A 17,542-nucleotide genomic window follows, 5' to 3' on the forward strand; every position below is an offset into this window, starting at 1 on the left:
AATCAGGCCTTCTTTTAGAATTTATTTCTCCTCCCCCTAAACGTTTTATTTCCTGCCCTTCTCCCAGGTCATCCTCAGATTGTAACCGTATGGAGGAGGCCATTTCTCATCTATTGTCCATCAGAGCCATTCAACCGGTCCCTTCCGATCAGAAGGGCCTAGGTTTTTACTCCATCCTATTTATGGTTCCAAAGTCCTCCGGAGGTTGGAGAGCTATTTTGGATTTAAAGAAACTAAACCTATTCATCAAATATAGGAAGTTTAAGATGCACTCCTTGTCTTCTATTTTGGCCGCCATTCATTCGGGAGATTTCATGGTCTCCTTAGACCTCACTGAGGCCTTCCTTCACATTCCTATAGCCAAATGCCACAGAAAATTTTTACGTTTTTCCTTTCAAGGCAGGCATTTCCAGTATAGGGCGATGCCATTTGGCCTTTCCTCGGCCCCTCGAGTCTTTACAAAGTTCTTGGGGTCCCTGGCGGCCTATATCCGGGCGTCTCCCATCCACATTTTATGTTATCTTGATGATATTTTGATTCATGGGAACTCCCTAGAGAGAGTGAAAACAGACCTTTCGGTCACCATGTCAGTCCTTCAGGACCATGGATTTTCCATCAACTTTGATAAAAGTCACCTCCAACCTTCCACATCCATTTCTCACCTGGGATCCATTATTGATTCAGAATCCTCCCAGGTTTTTCTCTCTCCCGAGAGAAAACTCAGTATAGTGGAGTTAATTTCTAACATTTTATCTAATGCTTCAGTATCCATAGTTACTCTATCTTCCCCTTTGGGGAAGATGGTGTCATGCATAGGCATCATTCCCTGGGCTCGCCTTCATGCTAGGGAACTCCAGTGGCTCCTGTTGCCTTTTCAGAGATCGGGGCACAGCAACTCAAATCGACGCATTGTCATCCCACTGAGTGTTCGCAGATCCTTCAAGTGGTGGAAGTCTCCGGCCATGGACAAAGGATCCCCGTTCAGGTGCCCGGATCAATTTGTCATCACCACAGATGCCAGTCTATCGGGATGGGGCGCCCACGCCCAGGGGATGATAGCCCAGGGCACGTGGTCCCCGGAGGAAGCTTCCAGGCCAATCAATTGGCTAGAGTTAAGAGCCGTTTCCCTGGCTCTGAAGCATTTCTCTCCTCGCATCCCCAACCGGCACGTTCTCATTCTCACCGACAACATTGCCACAAAAAGCCATATCTGCAGACAGGGAGGCACGAGATCCAAGGCTCTCATGAGGGAGGCCCTCAAGTTGGGCCTTTGGGCGGAAAAACATCTGCAGTCGCTCCTAGCCGATCACATCTCGGGGAGTCTCAACGTCCAGGCGGATTGGCTATCCCGAGCAACGATAGACCCAGGAGAGTGGAACCTCCATCAAGACCTGTTCCATCAAATCACCCTCAGATTCGGCCTACCAATCCTGGATCTCTTCGCGACCAATGCGAACGCCCAACTCCCTCGCTTCTATTCCAGATTTCCATCCCCGGGAGCGGAAGCAATCAATGCCCTCCGGAGTCCATGGCCTCCAGGCCTACTCTACGCAGTTCCTCCAATTCCAATCCTCCCGGACGTGATTCACAAGGTCCTCACCGAGAGGGCCCGAGTAATCATAATCGCCCCTCATTGGCCCCGCCGGCCCTGGTTCGCGGATCTCCAACAGCTGTCCGTCCAGGACCCTTGGCGACTCCCCGTTTCGGGGGATATGCTGCGGCAGGGGGCCTCTTTCCATCCAGACCCGGAGTGGTTCCACCTCACCGCCTGGCTGTTATCAGGAGAGATCTAGAACTGCGTGGTCATGACCCCGATTCAGTGGAGGTCATTTTAAAGGCCAGAAGGGGTTCGACCAATCGAATCTACGACCACACGTGGTCCAAGTTTCACCAGTGGTGTCTACAGGAAGGTCTCTCCCCTCTGTGCATCCCCATACACAGAATGATTTCCTTCCTTATGCAAGGCTTCCATAAAGGACTTTCCACCAGCACCCTCCGGCGTCATCTGGCAGCCATTTCATCTGTCCTAGGGGGTCCCCGCAGACAGCCTCTCCGATCCTTCCCTGAAGTTCAGGAATTCCTCAAGGGCATAGCCAATCTCAGACCTTCCAAGGTCCACAGGCATCCTTCCTGGGATTTGCCACGGGTTCTCCATTCCCTCACGCAGGCACCATACGAACCCCTAAAATCGGCGTCCCTCAGGTACCTATCCTTTAAGGTAGCATTCCTGGTGGCTATTACCTCTGCCCGACGCATTTCGGAGCTGGCTGCCCTCTCAATCAGGCAGGACCTTTGTCAATTCCATCAGGACAAGGTAGTCTTGCGACTGGACCCCACCTTCTTACCCAAGGTCAGTTCCATGTTCCACAGATCTCAGGATATTGTCCTACCTTCCTTCTGCCTCCAACGAGACCATCCCTTGGCAATTAGATGGCACACCCTGGATCTCACCAGAGCGCTGAGAATAGATATCCAACGCACAGGACCCTTTCGGAGGTCAGAAGCACTCTTTGTAGCCTATCATCCCAGAGTCATGGGGGCCAAAGTGTCTTCAACAGTAATAGGCCGTTGGATCAGAGGGACTATATCTAAGGCCTATGAGTCGGCCTCCCTCTCAGTTCCAAGGAACATCACAGCGCATTCCACCAGGAGCGCAGCCACCTCGGCCGCTTGGGCGACTCAAGCCCCGTTGGAGGAGGTCTGCAAAGCAGCCACTTGGGCCTCGCCAAATTCCTTCATCAGGCACTACAAAATTGATTCTTACGCTTCAGCGGACGCTGCCTTCGGCAGAAGGGTACTCCAATCCGTTATCTCACACGATAGCAAACTAATCCCACCCTAGGGACCATCTATTGGGTATGTCCCATGTGACTGCTGGACCCGCTCCTTCAGTACGGAGAATAGGCGTTGATTGCTTACCTGAACGCCTCTTCTCGTACGGTGAGCGGGTACAGCAGTCACTTCCCGCCCTTATATGTGTCTTCTTTACCTTTCTATATCTTTCTTCCTCTAACAATGAGAGTTGAACACTAAAGAGCTTCACAACTGAGCCTAGTCTATGGATTCGCGAATTCTGGGGAAGGGGCGGATCCGGCAAGCTTTTTTAATACTAGGCTCAGTTCCACCGGATTGGACATGAGCAACCCATGTGACTGCTGTACCCGCTCACCGTACGAGAAGAGGCGTTCAGGTAAGCAATCAACGCCTATTTTGACTTGGAGATTGCAGCTCTGGATAGGAGAAAGGAAAGGAGGTGGCTAGTGTAGAAAAACCTCTTCAGGAGATAAAAGGGCATGAGAACAAGAGAGGAAAGAGGCAAAGGGAAAGGTTAGGTAGCTTAAGAAGTGGGGGGGGGAGATAAGAGACAAAGGACTTGAGTTCAGACTTCAGAAAGAGAGTTAGAAGGGCAATTTTTAAGTAGGAAGAAAAGAAAATCATCCAAGAGGTATTCCTCCTCACTGCCCTATGAACCCTGGTGACAGGCTAGCAAGCTTGGCCTGTGGAGGGAACTGGCCAGTATGTTGGCTGGGAGAGAACTGAAGGCTACCTGTCCTTTTGTGCAAAGGCTGAGAAGGCAGTTAGAATTGGTAAAGCTAAAGTGCAGATGAGCAGGTTTGGACTGGAATCAGTAAGAAGTTCCAAGAATTTTCAGACCACTAAAAAATAGACATTTATTTGTGTAAAACAGCTATCTATCTAGATCAGTGATTTTCAACCTTTTTTGAGCCGCGGCACATTTTTTATATTTACAAAATCCTGGGGCACACCACCAACCAAAATGACACAAAATGACACCCTAAGACACTCTCCTCTCTTTTTCCATCCCTGTCTCCTCCCCACCCTTGTGTGTGTGTGTGTGTGTGTGTGTGTGTATACACACTCTTGAACCATTTCCAAAAACAGGTGAGGGCTGGGGTTTTTTCTCTCTTATTCTTTGGGTGCTTTTTATCATATGCTTTAAATCAAGAGTCACTTCTCTCTCTCTTTTGTTTCTCTCTCTTTCCTCTCATTCTCTGTCTCAATCATTTTCTCATTTCTCTTTTTTCCCCCTTTTTGCTCATTTCTCTCTCTCCCTTCCTCTCCTTTTCTCTCTCTCTCTTGCTTTCTTTCTCTCTCTCTCCTCTTGCCTTCTTTCTCTCTCACTCTTGCTTTCTCTCTTTCTCTTTTCTTTCTCTCTCACACTCTTTCTTTCTCTCTTGCTTTCTTTCTCTCTCTTTCTCTCTCTCTTGCTTTCTCTCTCTTTCTCACTCTCACTCTCTCAGCAAAAAGTTGCGAGACTGGAACCTGAGCTTCCTTCTTCGCGGCACACCTGACCATGTCTTGCGGCACACTAGTGTGCCACGGCACACTGGTTGAAAAACACTGATCTAGATGAAGAGATGGACTGCTGTGTATATACTTGTGCAGTGGAAAATGTACAGGTACAACAATTTGTTTCATGACCAAAGTTACAACATGTTATGGTTAGCTCTGGCCCAGCTCCTGCCCCAAGGAATGTGCAGGTGGGTGTGGGGGAAACATCCACATGCCGCAGGCCTGTTTTGTTCCCAATGGAATCTGCTGATAAAGCTTCCTCTGACCAAGGAAGTGTGAGTGACAGGGAAGAAGGGAGTTTGGCAGACAGCCCAGGAGGATATCAATCATCTGTATCATCCCTGGATTCTGAACAAGAATTAATGACACATCCACACATGCGTAGAGTGATGCATAGGAGACAACAACTGAAGGATTATTACAAGAGAAAATGAGGCCACCTGTGGTTGGGTGGGGCTGCTGTAATTAGTGCTACAGATAAAAGTGCAGCTTGGTGTTTTAGCCTCATGGCAGTTTATCTGATTCATTTTTTCATCAAGATCGTGGTTTCTGTGCTGTTCAAGATTGTGTGTGGACTCTCTGGACTTTAGAATTGGACTCAATTTCCCAGTTATTGGGTGAGCAATTGGACTGCATTTAACCTGTGCCTTGTGTGTACCAGAAAATCCCTTTGACATTTAAAAAGGGAGCTGTTTCTGTTTTTGTGTATATAAAAACTTTTGGGTTTTCCTTTTATCGTGTGGTGTGTGTCTTACTGGACTAATTACCCTGTAATTACGGGCGCTTGAAACATGCCGGCAGAACACAACAGGACTTGAAAAGATGACTTATTGCTGTTTTTCATACTTACAAGTTACAACTGTTGCGCTATCTCCATGGCCACATGAACAGAATTCAGGTGCTTGGTAACTGACTCTTGATGACAATTGAAGTCCCAGTATTATGCGTTTATCTTTTATGACCTTCTGACAAACAAAGTCCAATGGAGAAGCCAGATTCACATAACAACCATGTTAATAATAATAATAATAATAATAATAATAATAATAATTTATTAGACTTGTATGCCGCCCCTCTCCGAAGACTTGGAGAGTTACTAACATAGTGATTCACTTATGGGGAGGAAGGTCAGGATATGGGGCAAAACTCACTGAACAAATGTCTCGCTTAGAACAGGAATGAACAGAAACCTTAGCCTCAGTTGTGCGTCATAAGTCGAGGATTACCGGTATTTCATTCTTATCAGCATTTCCTCCCACTTATGACTGTATGATTGTAACTTGCTGCTTATATGCTTATGAATCTATAATGATTGTTTCCTAGTGTTATTTGATTATTTATTTGTACCTTGTGACCACCATTAAGTGTTGCACCTTATGATTCTTGACTAATGTATCTTGTTTTTTTTAATGTACACTGACAGCGTGTGCACCAAAGACAATTTCCTTGTGTGTCCAATCACACTTGGCCAATAAAGAATTCTAATCTATGTTCTGGTCCAAGCTTATAAAATGCTTTTCTTCAGACAGATAAAACTCCATGCAAATAGGTAAATCATACAGATTATTTTATTGTCTGGTATCTTCATAACATGACATGCAAATCCTCAGAGTTTATGTCCAAAATCTGTCCCATTACACATAGGTGAAAAAGAGATTCATTCCTCCCCAACTTTCCACTGTTGCATGGTCCTTTGTTAAGACTTAAAATGCCCGCTGGTGTGCATTGCACAATTTCCCAGCAGCTGAGGTATAGCTCGATGGCCAATAAGAATACACAGATGTGGTCAAATGTCATGGACTACATTACCCAGATTGCAATCTCTGACTACATTCTCCCAATGCAATCTCTTAAAGAAACATCTCTTAATCCAAGCTCAATATCCCTCTATTCTATCAGCACAATCTAATCTCCCCTTTCATAAAATTATGGGGTGACAGAGACATTGGGCAAATCTCCAGTCACTGAGATTCCAGGTTCTTGAACGAATACATGAAATTATTCTTGCGCCTGCACAGTTTGGTGATGAGATTTGTATTGCTAATCGTGTAACAGAAATAGCAAAGCAAAGCTTTGTTCTCAGCCTTTCATAACTAGAAATGTCCTGGGTCTAACTGGATCCATGAAGAGAGGGGACAGATCTCTTAGACCTCCATGTTGGTTGGAGAGATGGCAGCAGGAACGATGAAAGTGGTGTTGTGAATAGGAATAAGGTTTTAAAAAGTTGACAAAGAACTTATTTGGGGGGGGGGCAGTAATAGGCTGCTGCCCCCATGGGTCTGCGAGTGGGGGTAGTAGGTTTATGCACTATTTATTGAATACTTAACAGGTTTTTTATTATCCTTCCTTCTTTAGTACCTTACTATGATCCTTAATTACTTTTAAAACAGGAAATAATTAAATAGTATGTTTTTACCCATAAACACTTTAATCATTTTAATCCTTATCTATAACTGAACTTTTATAGCAATTAAAGAAAATTGAGCTACTCGCCTAATCTGTTATAATACTGAACCTTGTGGGTTCAGTACAAAACCTTAAAATGTTACTGTGCTCCTCACCAAATAATGCTGTCTACCATTTGTCCTTTCTGTGGCTATTCAAATAATGTGACTTAATCCACTGAAAAAGAGTCCAAGCACCTATTTGAAAACTTATCTTGGTTGGTAAGCCACTCCCACCCGGTCACATGACCTTTAAGCAACCCCGGTCACATGATTGTCAAGCCACTCCCACTTGGTTACATGGTTGACAAGCCACTCCTACCCAGTCACATGACCATCAAGCCCCACCCACAAAATAAGCCACACCCACAGTGTGGCAGTATAAATTTTGGCAGCCGATCACTGGTGTGTGCTTGTGCGTGTGTGTGTTAAAAGTATAGATTCTTGAGCTCAGGACCAATGTACCCTCTAATTTTTTTTCGGTGTGGGCGGAAAAGTATAGTGTCTGAGCGACAGTCCCTTTGGGATTGGGCGGCATAGAAGAATAAATAAATAAATAAATAAATAAATAAATAAATAAATAAGAAAAAATCCCTTCTTTTTTATTAAAAGAAATTAATAATTTAAAAAAAACCAAAATCCATTACTATTAAAACTAAATCAACCAGCAAAACCAAAAACATAACTATTAATAAAAACAGGTGAGGGCTGGGTTTTTTTTCTGTTATTATTTAAGTGCTTTTACCATATGCTTTAAATCAAGAGTCACTTCTCTCTCTGTTTTTCTCTCTTTCCTGTCATTCTCTGCCTCAATCGTTTTCTCATTTCTCTTTTCTCCCCTTTTTTCTATCATTTCGCTCTATCTCTTCCTTCCACTCTTCTCTCTCTCTCTTCCTTCCTCTCATCTCTCTCTTGCTTTCTCTCTCTCTCTTTCCCTCTCTCCCCCCCTCTTTCTCTCTCTTTTTCTCACTTTCCCTCTCGTTTTCTTTCTCTCTCACTCACTCTTTCTCTCTTGTTTTCTTTCTCACACTTTCTCTCTCTTGTTCTCTCTCTCTTGCTATCTCTTTCTCTTTCCCCTTTCTCTCTCTCTCTCTTTCTCACTTTCTATCTTGCTGTCTGTTGCTCTCACTGTCTCTCGTTCTCTCTCCGTTCTTCTCAGCGGAGGCCGGCGAAGGTGATATTCAATGTCGGGGGGGCGCTGGCATTTGAGCGCGCTCCAAATCCCCCTGCTAGCCCCCCGGAACATTCAAAATAATAAAAGCCTTCGCCGGCAAAGGCTTTTCTTATTTTGAATATTCCGAGCGGGCTAGCAGGGAGATAGGGAGCGCGCGCAACCGCTCGCGCGCCCCCGACATTGAATATCACCTTCACCGGCCTCCGCTGAGAGAATGCCTGCTCCGCCTCTCCTGCAATCCCCTTGCCGAGAGCCCGGGACGAAAGTGCTCTCGGCAAAGGTGAGACGGGCAGGGTGTGTGTTCCGGGTGCGGGAGGAGCGCGCCGAAAGGCAGGAGGCGGCGGAGGAGCAGAGGGGGCGGGTGGGGGACAGCGCTGAAAGGCCGAGGGGCCGGAGGAACTGTGGGGAGGCAGGGGCGGCCACGGCTCCCTTCCCTTCTGCTGCCGGCGCCTCCCCTCCCCCCCCCCGCGGCTGGCATGGGGATGGGGAGCGCGCGGCCGTGAAAAAGGCCGCGCGGGGGTGTATTTTGGGGCATGCGGGCGCGCGCGGGCGCAGCTTTCGGGGAACGGTGTTCAGGACTCGCCACTGTGGACAAAGCAGGACTTCCAAAACAACTGCACACAATAACTCTAATAATTAGTTTATATCAAAGAGTTAATGAATGACTTCAGAAACATAGAAACATAGAAGACTGGCGCCAGAAAAAGACCTCATGATTCATTTAGTCTGCCCTTATACTATTTTTTTGTATTTTATCTTAGGATGGATCTATGTTTATCCCAGGCATGTTTAAATTCAGTTACTGTGGATTTACCAACCACGTCTGCTGGAAGTTTGTTCCAAGGATCTACTACTCTTTCAGTAAAATAATATTTTCTCATGTTGCTTTTGATCTTTCCCCCAACTAACTTCAGATTGTGCCCCTTTGTTCTTGTGTTCACTTTCCAAACACTTCCCTCCTGAACCTTATTTAACCCTTTGACATATTTAAATGTTTCGATCGTGTCCCCCTTTCCCCTTCTGTCCTCCAGACTATACAGATTGAGTTCATTAAGTCTTTCCTGATATGTTTTATGCTTAAGACCTTCCACCATTCTTGTAGCCCGTCTTTGGACCCGTTTAATTTTGTCAATATCTTTTGGTAGGTGAGGTCTCCAGAACTTAACACAGTATTCCAAACGTGGTCTCACCAGCGCTCTATATAGCGGGATCACAATCTCCCTCTTCCTGCTTGTTATACCTCTAGCTATGCAGCCAAGCATCCTACTTGCTTTTCCTACCGCCCGACCACACTGCTCACCCATTTGTTGCCGAATCTAAGGGGCAGAAATAATTGTTGCCGAATCTAAGGGGCAGAACTTGGCTTGGTGGTGTTATAGTTTATGGTTAGGAGTCACATGTCATCTCAGATGTGAGCTTGCAGGACCAGCATCACCAACATCTCAGGGATTCTAGGTAAGCAGGAAAGTGAAGAAAAACGTTGAAGAAGTTGCCATCGAGCCGAGCTTTCTATCTGAGGTCTTCCCCTAAGGCTATTGCTCGAACAGAAAGGAGGAAGATTTGAACACATGGGCTGAAGCAGAGCTGCCGAACTTGTTTTAGCTATGGAGACAGAAAAAAGAAGCTTGGCCCAGCAAAACTTTGGACATTTTGTACGCAGTGCTCTTTGGTGGCTAAATCAATCTACCGTGCTGGCATTGCAAAGCAGAGGGCAGCAAATATTTGACAGGCTGCAGTGTATTGTGGCAGAGCTGCCTTTCACTTGCTGGGTGACAAATTATATAGACCTGGCCTGGTGAGTTTAAGAAGGCTGGTGATCACAGATCTTTCCCTGCCCGAGGCAACAAGCAGGCGGAACTGCCAGCAGAGAGCTTGAAAACAGCAGACTCACCACGCGAACAAATAATAAAGTGGATGAGCAGGGGGACTAGAAAGATAATCTGCCGTAATCTTTCTGCAGTTATTAAAGTTTCGGTTTATGCATATTTATGGGGCCTTTTCAATACCTGGTGCAAGGGACCCTGCCGACAGCACAGGAAATTACCAGGAAATTAGCATTGGCGCTGATATGCGATCAAGGCTTCCGTTATCCAGGGCCTTTCTCGCTTAAAATGTGGAGGCGATAGCTGTGTCTGCGCTGTATCTTCTCAGATAACCCTGGGAGGTCAAAGACTGGCAGTTCAGCAGGACAGATGGCAAGGCTGGCTAAGCCAGCTTCCCAGCCAGGCCTGTTCGTCCTTTTTTTCCTTGGCAGGCACCCCGGCCACCTGTCTATCGTGTCTATTCCTATATCAGTCTTCCCCAACTCAGTGCTCTTGACATACATTGGACCACATACCCCCTAATTCCAGTACTGTCACGGCCAGCCTAGATTATGTCGTCCAATGCATCTGGAGGGCATCAATTTGGGAAGGCCGACTTAATACGGTGGAGGACTTTTGCCTACCGTAATTCAAAAGCTCAGAAATGATGGGATGGCTCTCAGTTCTTCAGGAAAAATGGCATTTTATCATTAATATTGATTGTTTCCTCACTGCTTACAGTGGTACCTCTACCTACAAACGCCTCTCCACTTACGAACTTTTCTAGATAAGAACCGGGTGTTCAAGAATTTTTTGCCTTTTCTCAAGAACCATTTTCCACTTACAAACTCGAGCCTCCGAAACTGTAACTGGAAAAGGCAGGGAGAAGCCTCTGTGGGGCTTCTCAAGGAATCCCTAGAAGGAAACAGGGCCAGAAAAGGCATGGAGAAGCCTTTGTGGGGCCTCTCTAGGAATCTCCTGGGAGGAAACAGGGCCTCCACCCACCCTGTGGTTTCCCCAATCGCATGCATCATTTGCTTTTACATTGATTCCTATGGGAAAAATTGCTTCTTCTTACAAACTTTTCTACTTAGGAACCTGGTCACGGAACGAATTACATTCACTGTATTTGTATCCTCTGACAATCATTGTGTTGTACCTCATGATTTTTGACAAATGTTATCTTTTCTTTTATGTACACTGAGAGCATATGCACCAAAGACAAATTCCTTGTGTGTCCAATCACACTTTGCCAATAAATAATTCTATTCTGTTCTGTTCAGTTCTAGTCTATTTGCTTCATGATATTCCGTAGCTTTGTTTGCCAGGTATTATGAATTGGCCCTTAGGGGATATTGATTGATTGATTGATTGATTGGACTTACTTGCCGCCCTTCTCTGAAGACTCAGGGTGGCTCACAACATATAAAACCAGTGCAAAAACAATTCTAAAGCCCAATCATAAAACTAATCTAAAAAACCCAAGTCATAAAACCATATAACCACACTCATTCAGGTCACAGTCATGGTATCATTCCATTTATGGAAACCACAGACATGGAGGGAAGCCTGGAAAACTGATACCCATACTCACAATCGGAAGCACCAAAGAAAGCAAGGGAGACATGGGTTCTTCTGCCAATCCCCTTCCCTCCTTTGTGGCAACTGTCACCCTCCCATTAGAAAAAGGTTGGGCAAAGAGGATGAATGATGGGAGGAAAGGAGGAGGAATAGGAGAAGTTGCGGTTGTTTGCTCTTTTAACTCAAAGAGAGATTTTAGCCATATACTGTATAAGCATTCTCTGACCTTTGTGTTGGTAATCCCTTCCTCCTTCCCTTTTAAATTGAGCAAAAGCAGCACGCAGCCCCTTTCCTGTGGGAGATATCGTTTATCAGCCCTTTCTTCTTGGGGTGGGAGAGCACAGGTGGGACATGAGAAAAGTCCTTCTTGGAGGTCCCACCAAAATTATAAAATTTCAGTCTATCTAGCTGTTAAACCCGGTGGTCCATTTTCTACTGAAAATAAATTTCCACAACATATTGATGGCACAATCAATTTGTTTTTACCACTGTAGCTTTTTCTGTGCTTTTCATCGTAAGTTATCCTGCTTTATGCTGGGTTTAAAAAACAACAACAACATTGTCTGATGGCTAGATCAATCAAGAGAGCATGCAACGGTGATGAGAAGCAAGTTAAATTCCATGCCAGGGTTTTAGGGTTGCTATGTGTGCAATAATTGAGAATATTCTGCTTAGCCTCCCCGAAAGTATCATAATGCTGGAAAGGTCACAAAAAAGAATAGAATTATAGCCTCTTCTCTGCAAAGAAAGGCTGACATTTGGGGGCAAACTTTTTTTATAAAAAATTTCTGAAGGTTAAAAAAGTAAAGGCAGTTATGAGAGAGATACTGTTGGGCTCAGGAAAATTATGAACAGTGTGGCCTAGGGATTTAGGACAAGGTTTTTCTCTTTTTTAATACTAGCCCATAATACTATGTAGGGATGACCTTGGGAGACAGGTAGAAGAGCTGCAGCCTAGACCACAGTCTGGTAAGCAAGTAAAAAGTGGAGGAAGAATCTGAGAAGTTTGGGAAAGTTAAGTTAGGATTATTTTACTGCCACTTTATAATAAAGGTAGTGTGGGAAGTCCTTCCCCCTACGAATATGACATATTTTGGGGGATATTAAAAGAGGTAGAATATTATATTTCCCCCAAAGAAAAATGGAGAAAAATCTTAACCAAGGCAATAGCTTAACCAATAACCTCAAGCAGAAGCCTCAAGTGCTTAAAGATGAATATTTTATACTTATTAAGAAAGACTGGGACAATAGATTCATAAATAAAACACCTTCAGCCAGGCTGCGCTGATGGGATTCACCCATATTCTAAGGACAGGACATAGGTTTTAGGATATACATAGGATTAACTCACCACAATTGAAATAGTAAAGGGCACAAGGCTCACTGTATTTCACAACTCCCTGAAGCATCTCAATCAGAGGTGGTATTCTGCTGATTCAGGCCAATCGGTAGTAGGTAGCTGCAGTTATGCCATGCTATTCAGACACATTTTAAAGCCATGCGCATGCATGCAAGTCATGTGTGCGAGCAAAGGGAGGGCCTGTGCATGCCTGGACAGGATACATGCGCTCACATTTGCAAACTGGTAGTGAATACCACCTCGGATCTCAATCACCTTATAAAGATCCATCAACTCACTCAGCCATTTGGTCAGCCACCCCAGAAATATGCTGCTGTCACTGAAGAGCCCACTGCAACAGCATTGCCAAAAAAGCACTAAGAGTCACAAACTTCATTCTACGTAGCTTCTTCTCTAGAAGCACTGATCTACTAACCAGAGCATACAAAACATTTGTCAGACCAATTCTTGAATACAGCTCAACTGTATGGAATCCACACTGCATAACAGACATTAATACAACTGAAGGAGTCCAGAAATACTTCACAAGAAGAGTCCTCCACTCCTCCTCACACAACAAATTACCTTACTCCTTCAATTACTATGTTTAGAAAATTTACAGCTACGTCGCCTCCGAACTGAATTAACTGTTGTTCATAAAACCATACATCACAATGTACTCCCTGTTAGCGACTACTTCACCTTTAACAACAACAACACAAGAGCATGCAATAGATACAAACTAAATGTAAATCGCTTCAAACTAGACTGCAGAAAATACGATTTCAGCAATAGAGTGGTCAACGCCTGGAATTCACTAGCGGACTCTGTTGTTTCTTCCCCCAATCCCAAAATCTTCAACCTTACATTAACTACAATAGACCTCTCCCCTTTTCTAAGAGGTCTGTAAGGGCCATGCATAAGTGCACCTTCGTGCCTACCGTTCCTGTCCTAATGTCTTTTTTATTTTTTCTATCTCTACTTTATGCTTATATTATGTTAAACATACTACAATACAATACTATATTTGAATGACAAATAAAATAAAATAATATATATACAGTGATGCCTCGTCTTACAAACTTAATTGGTTCCGGGACGAGGTTCTTAAGTTGAAAAGTTTGTAAGACGAAACAATGTTTCCCATAGGAATCAATGGAAAAGCGATTAATGCGTGCAAGCCCAAAATTCAGCCCTTTTGCCAGCCGAAGCGCCCGTTTTTGTGCTGCCGGGATTCCCCTGAGGCTCTCCTCCATGGGAAACCGCACCTCCGGACTTCCGTTGCCAGCGAAGCGCCCGTTTTGCGCTGTTGGGATTCACCTGCAGGGATTCCCCTGCAGCATCACAAAAACACAGAAGTCTGGAGGTGGGGTTTCCCATGGAGGGGAGCCTCAGGGGAATCCCAGCAGTGCAAAAAGGGGTGCTTTGCTGGCAACGGAAGTCTGGAGGTAGGGCATCCAAGTGGCAGCTCTGGGTTTGTAAGGTGAAAATAGTTTGTAAGAAGAGGCAAAAAAATCTTAAACCCCGGGTTTGTATCTCGAAAAGTTTGTATGACGAGGCGTTTGTAAGACGAGGTATCACTGTATATGTTTCTGGAAGGCAAATTAACCCTCTTTCCTTGCAGTCAGCCTTGGAACCAGACCAGGTGTCCCCCCCGCCCTGCCCCCCCACAGTAGTGTAAGTGCTCATGTTTGGTGCTTCTCTTCTAGACTATATCTTGAAGGAAGGAATCAATCTTTCCAGTCTGAAAGTACCTCTCCCTGCTCTTGCTTTTACTCTCTTGAAAACTAGGGAGAGTCCCTTCCAAGACTCTCCATACTTCTCCTTTGGACTCAGGTTTCATTTATCAGGCCAATGCCTAGATTGAATCTCTTCCTCCTGTCTCCCAAGGTGATTCTCACATACACTTCATAGACCTCAAGGCCACTCAATGAAATGAACTGGCAGCAGATTTGAGATAGATCATAAAATATACTTTCCTTCAATGATGCTTGATAAATATACGTCATTCATGTCCACGAGATGCCACCCCAGATATTAACCTAGCAGACGAAAAAGCTAGGATGCCCCACCATCAACCCAATGAGGAGAAATAATGGAACTGATACAATAATTCAGTAGAATTCATTGGTGCCACTGTTTCCACACTAATGTATTTTTTAATAAATAATTTATCTGCATACATACACCATTATTTCCTTCCCAAGAAAGCTGCTCATAACTATATTTGCCCACTTCCCTTCATGTGTTTTCATAAAATAGCAATATAGCAATGCAAGCATATTTTTTTGGAGCTGCACGAAGTTATCGTCTCTCAGGTTTATTTAATTTATCAGATTTAAACACCATGTCTAAGAAAAAAGTGATTATGGCTGGTGTGCCACAATTAAATAAAACAGTAAATATATAAAACAATCATTATTAAAAATATGAAAGTCATTATTATTTTTAAAATAGAAACCACAAGGCACAGGAGAGAGTAGGTATTGATGATGGAGCCATCTTAAAATGTCACTTTTTCTAGTGGAAGACATTTGCCTAACAGCCTTTGAAGTCTGGTAACTACCAGCTTCTCCCATCTGCTTGTGAGTAGATCTGAAAGGAGCAATTTGGCACCAAGCCAGCCAGAGTGGGAAAAAAAATCATGCTTGGGCTTTGCATCTGGATGACAAGCAGCCGCCTTGGGGGAAACTGCCAGGCTACAAGCTTGTGGAAAAAACAGATGTGACTGCCTGCTCTACTCAGTCCCCAAATTAGCAAATGCTGCAAATTTCCAGCATCTTCCTCAACTCACAACGCGGAGTTGGATATGCTTTTCACCCATATACTGTACTTTTTTTCCCCTGAGCAAGCCCACTCCAGAAGGGTCTGTTGTGCTCAAAGTCCCTGCATTTAACTCCCACCTCAAATTGATTTTATTAAAGCATTCTAGAGGGTTGTTAAAACAGAGTTAAGGCTCTTAAAAACTGTGCACCTGTTCAGTAGTGACAGGAATCAATGTCAAAGCTCACCAGCCTCTACCACGAGACTACAACCCACTTCAATATTTAATCCAGTGAAGCTCACTGCGCGAAGATACACTTCCCTTAAGTGTTATGGTGGCTTTGTTCACAAACTCGGCCTTTGTCATTGGAGGCTTTTAAGAAGGGACGGGACAGACACTTGTCTAGAATGGCATAAGATTTCTATTTGAGCAGGGGGTTGGACTAGAAGACCTCCAAGGTTCTTCCAACTTTACACAGGAGTGTAGTGAGCCCCATAGCCTCTCTAATCACTACATCCTGATAGCCAAATAGGCCCCATGCCGGTCAAAATTTCTGCTGAATATTTTAACAAATTAAGGATGCTGGCAGGATTTTTATATAAAGTCCAGATTCTTAATACCGTGTTCCCTCAATTTTCGCGGGTTCGAACTTGGCAAAAAGTTTATACCACAGTTTTTAAAAAATATTAATTAAAAAATACTTTGCGGGGGTTTTTCCCTATACCACGTTTTTCCCCACCCGATGACATCATACGTCATCGCTAAACTTTCGTCTGCCTTTAATAAATATTTCTAAATAAGCTTTAATATATAAACATGGTGAGTAATAATCTAAATGGTTGCTAAGGGAATGGGAAATGGTAATTTAGGGGTTTAAAGTGTTACAGGAAGGCTTTTGATACTGTCCATAGCCAAAAATAGTGTATTTACTTCCGCATCTCCACTTCGTGGAAATTCGACTTTCGCGGGCAGTCTCGGAACACATCCCCCGGGAAAATCGATGGAACACTGTATTAGATTGATAACTGGCATTGTGCTGAATTGACACAGAAATGACCAACCACAAGCCCCTACTTAGTAAAATGGCATGAAAGCTTGGACACAGAACTTTTCTTATCCTAAACAAGTTGCAGGTTTTGCAGATGTGGGTATATGGGTGCTACTGTTTTGAGGAGGGGTTTATTCCCCCATTAAAAGGGCAGGGGCAGGTTCTAATTTACCTTGCACCAGTTCCCTACCCGCATGGCTGCACACACATTGCATGTTGCGTGGCTGCGCAGGCATGCACATTTTACGCACACACAGTGCATGAGCAGAAGCAAAAACCAGCAAAAAAAATCCCCCCTCTAATTAAAATGGTGGCCTCCACTGACTGGTACTAACAAAACTGGCTCTACTAGTTTACTACCGGTTCTATAGAATCAGTGCGAACCGGGAGGAGCTAACCTCTGGGCAGGGGGCTTCAAAAGTGTAAAATCCCTACAGCGATACTAATAATTTTAAATATTACTTGAAACCAGAACTTTATTGCTGGGACCAATTGACAGGCAAGTAGAAAAGACTTGCAGAATATTGCTCTTGTACATGACAACTGGAGCGAGAATATTACGTGCACAACAATGGTAAGACTCCGAAACACCCACAATGGCTGCTGAAGGTGACAGAATTTGCAGAGAAGGCAAAACTGACTTGCTTGATTAGGGAAAAGACAACTACATTTCTAAATGATTGGAAATCCTTTGCGGACTTTTTGCTGAAAACGGGAAAAAAATGAACTTGTGATTTATGGAACTGATGATTAGAAAGGGTTCTAGGTGGAAAGAAGGAAGCTATGGTGTACAGTAAACTTACAGAGAAGGATAAAATATAAATGCATTTATGACTGCTGTAAAGAAGATCAGAAGTGACTTCTTTATATCTTTTATTCTTTTCTTTTTCTCCCTTTTGTCTCTCCTTTTTATCTCTTTCTTATTTACTTTTCACTTTATTTTCCTTTTAAAAAAATTATATTGTTTTTATTCTGCAAATTCTTTGATTAAAATTCATAATAAGAGAGTGTGACGTTCCCTATTTTATAACACAATCAAACACGTAAGAGTCACATCCTTTTTTCCCCTCCGTCTT

Source organism: Erythrolamprus reginae, chromosome 2 (assembly GCF_031021105.1).
Source record: "Erythrolamprus reginae isolate rEryReg1 chromosome 2, rEryReg1.hap1, whole genome shotgun sequence".
NCBI classification, from domain to species: Eukaryota; Metazoa; Chordata; class Lepidosauria; order Squamata; family Dipsadidae; genus Erythrolamprus; species Erythrolamprus reginae.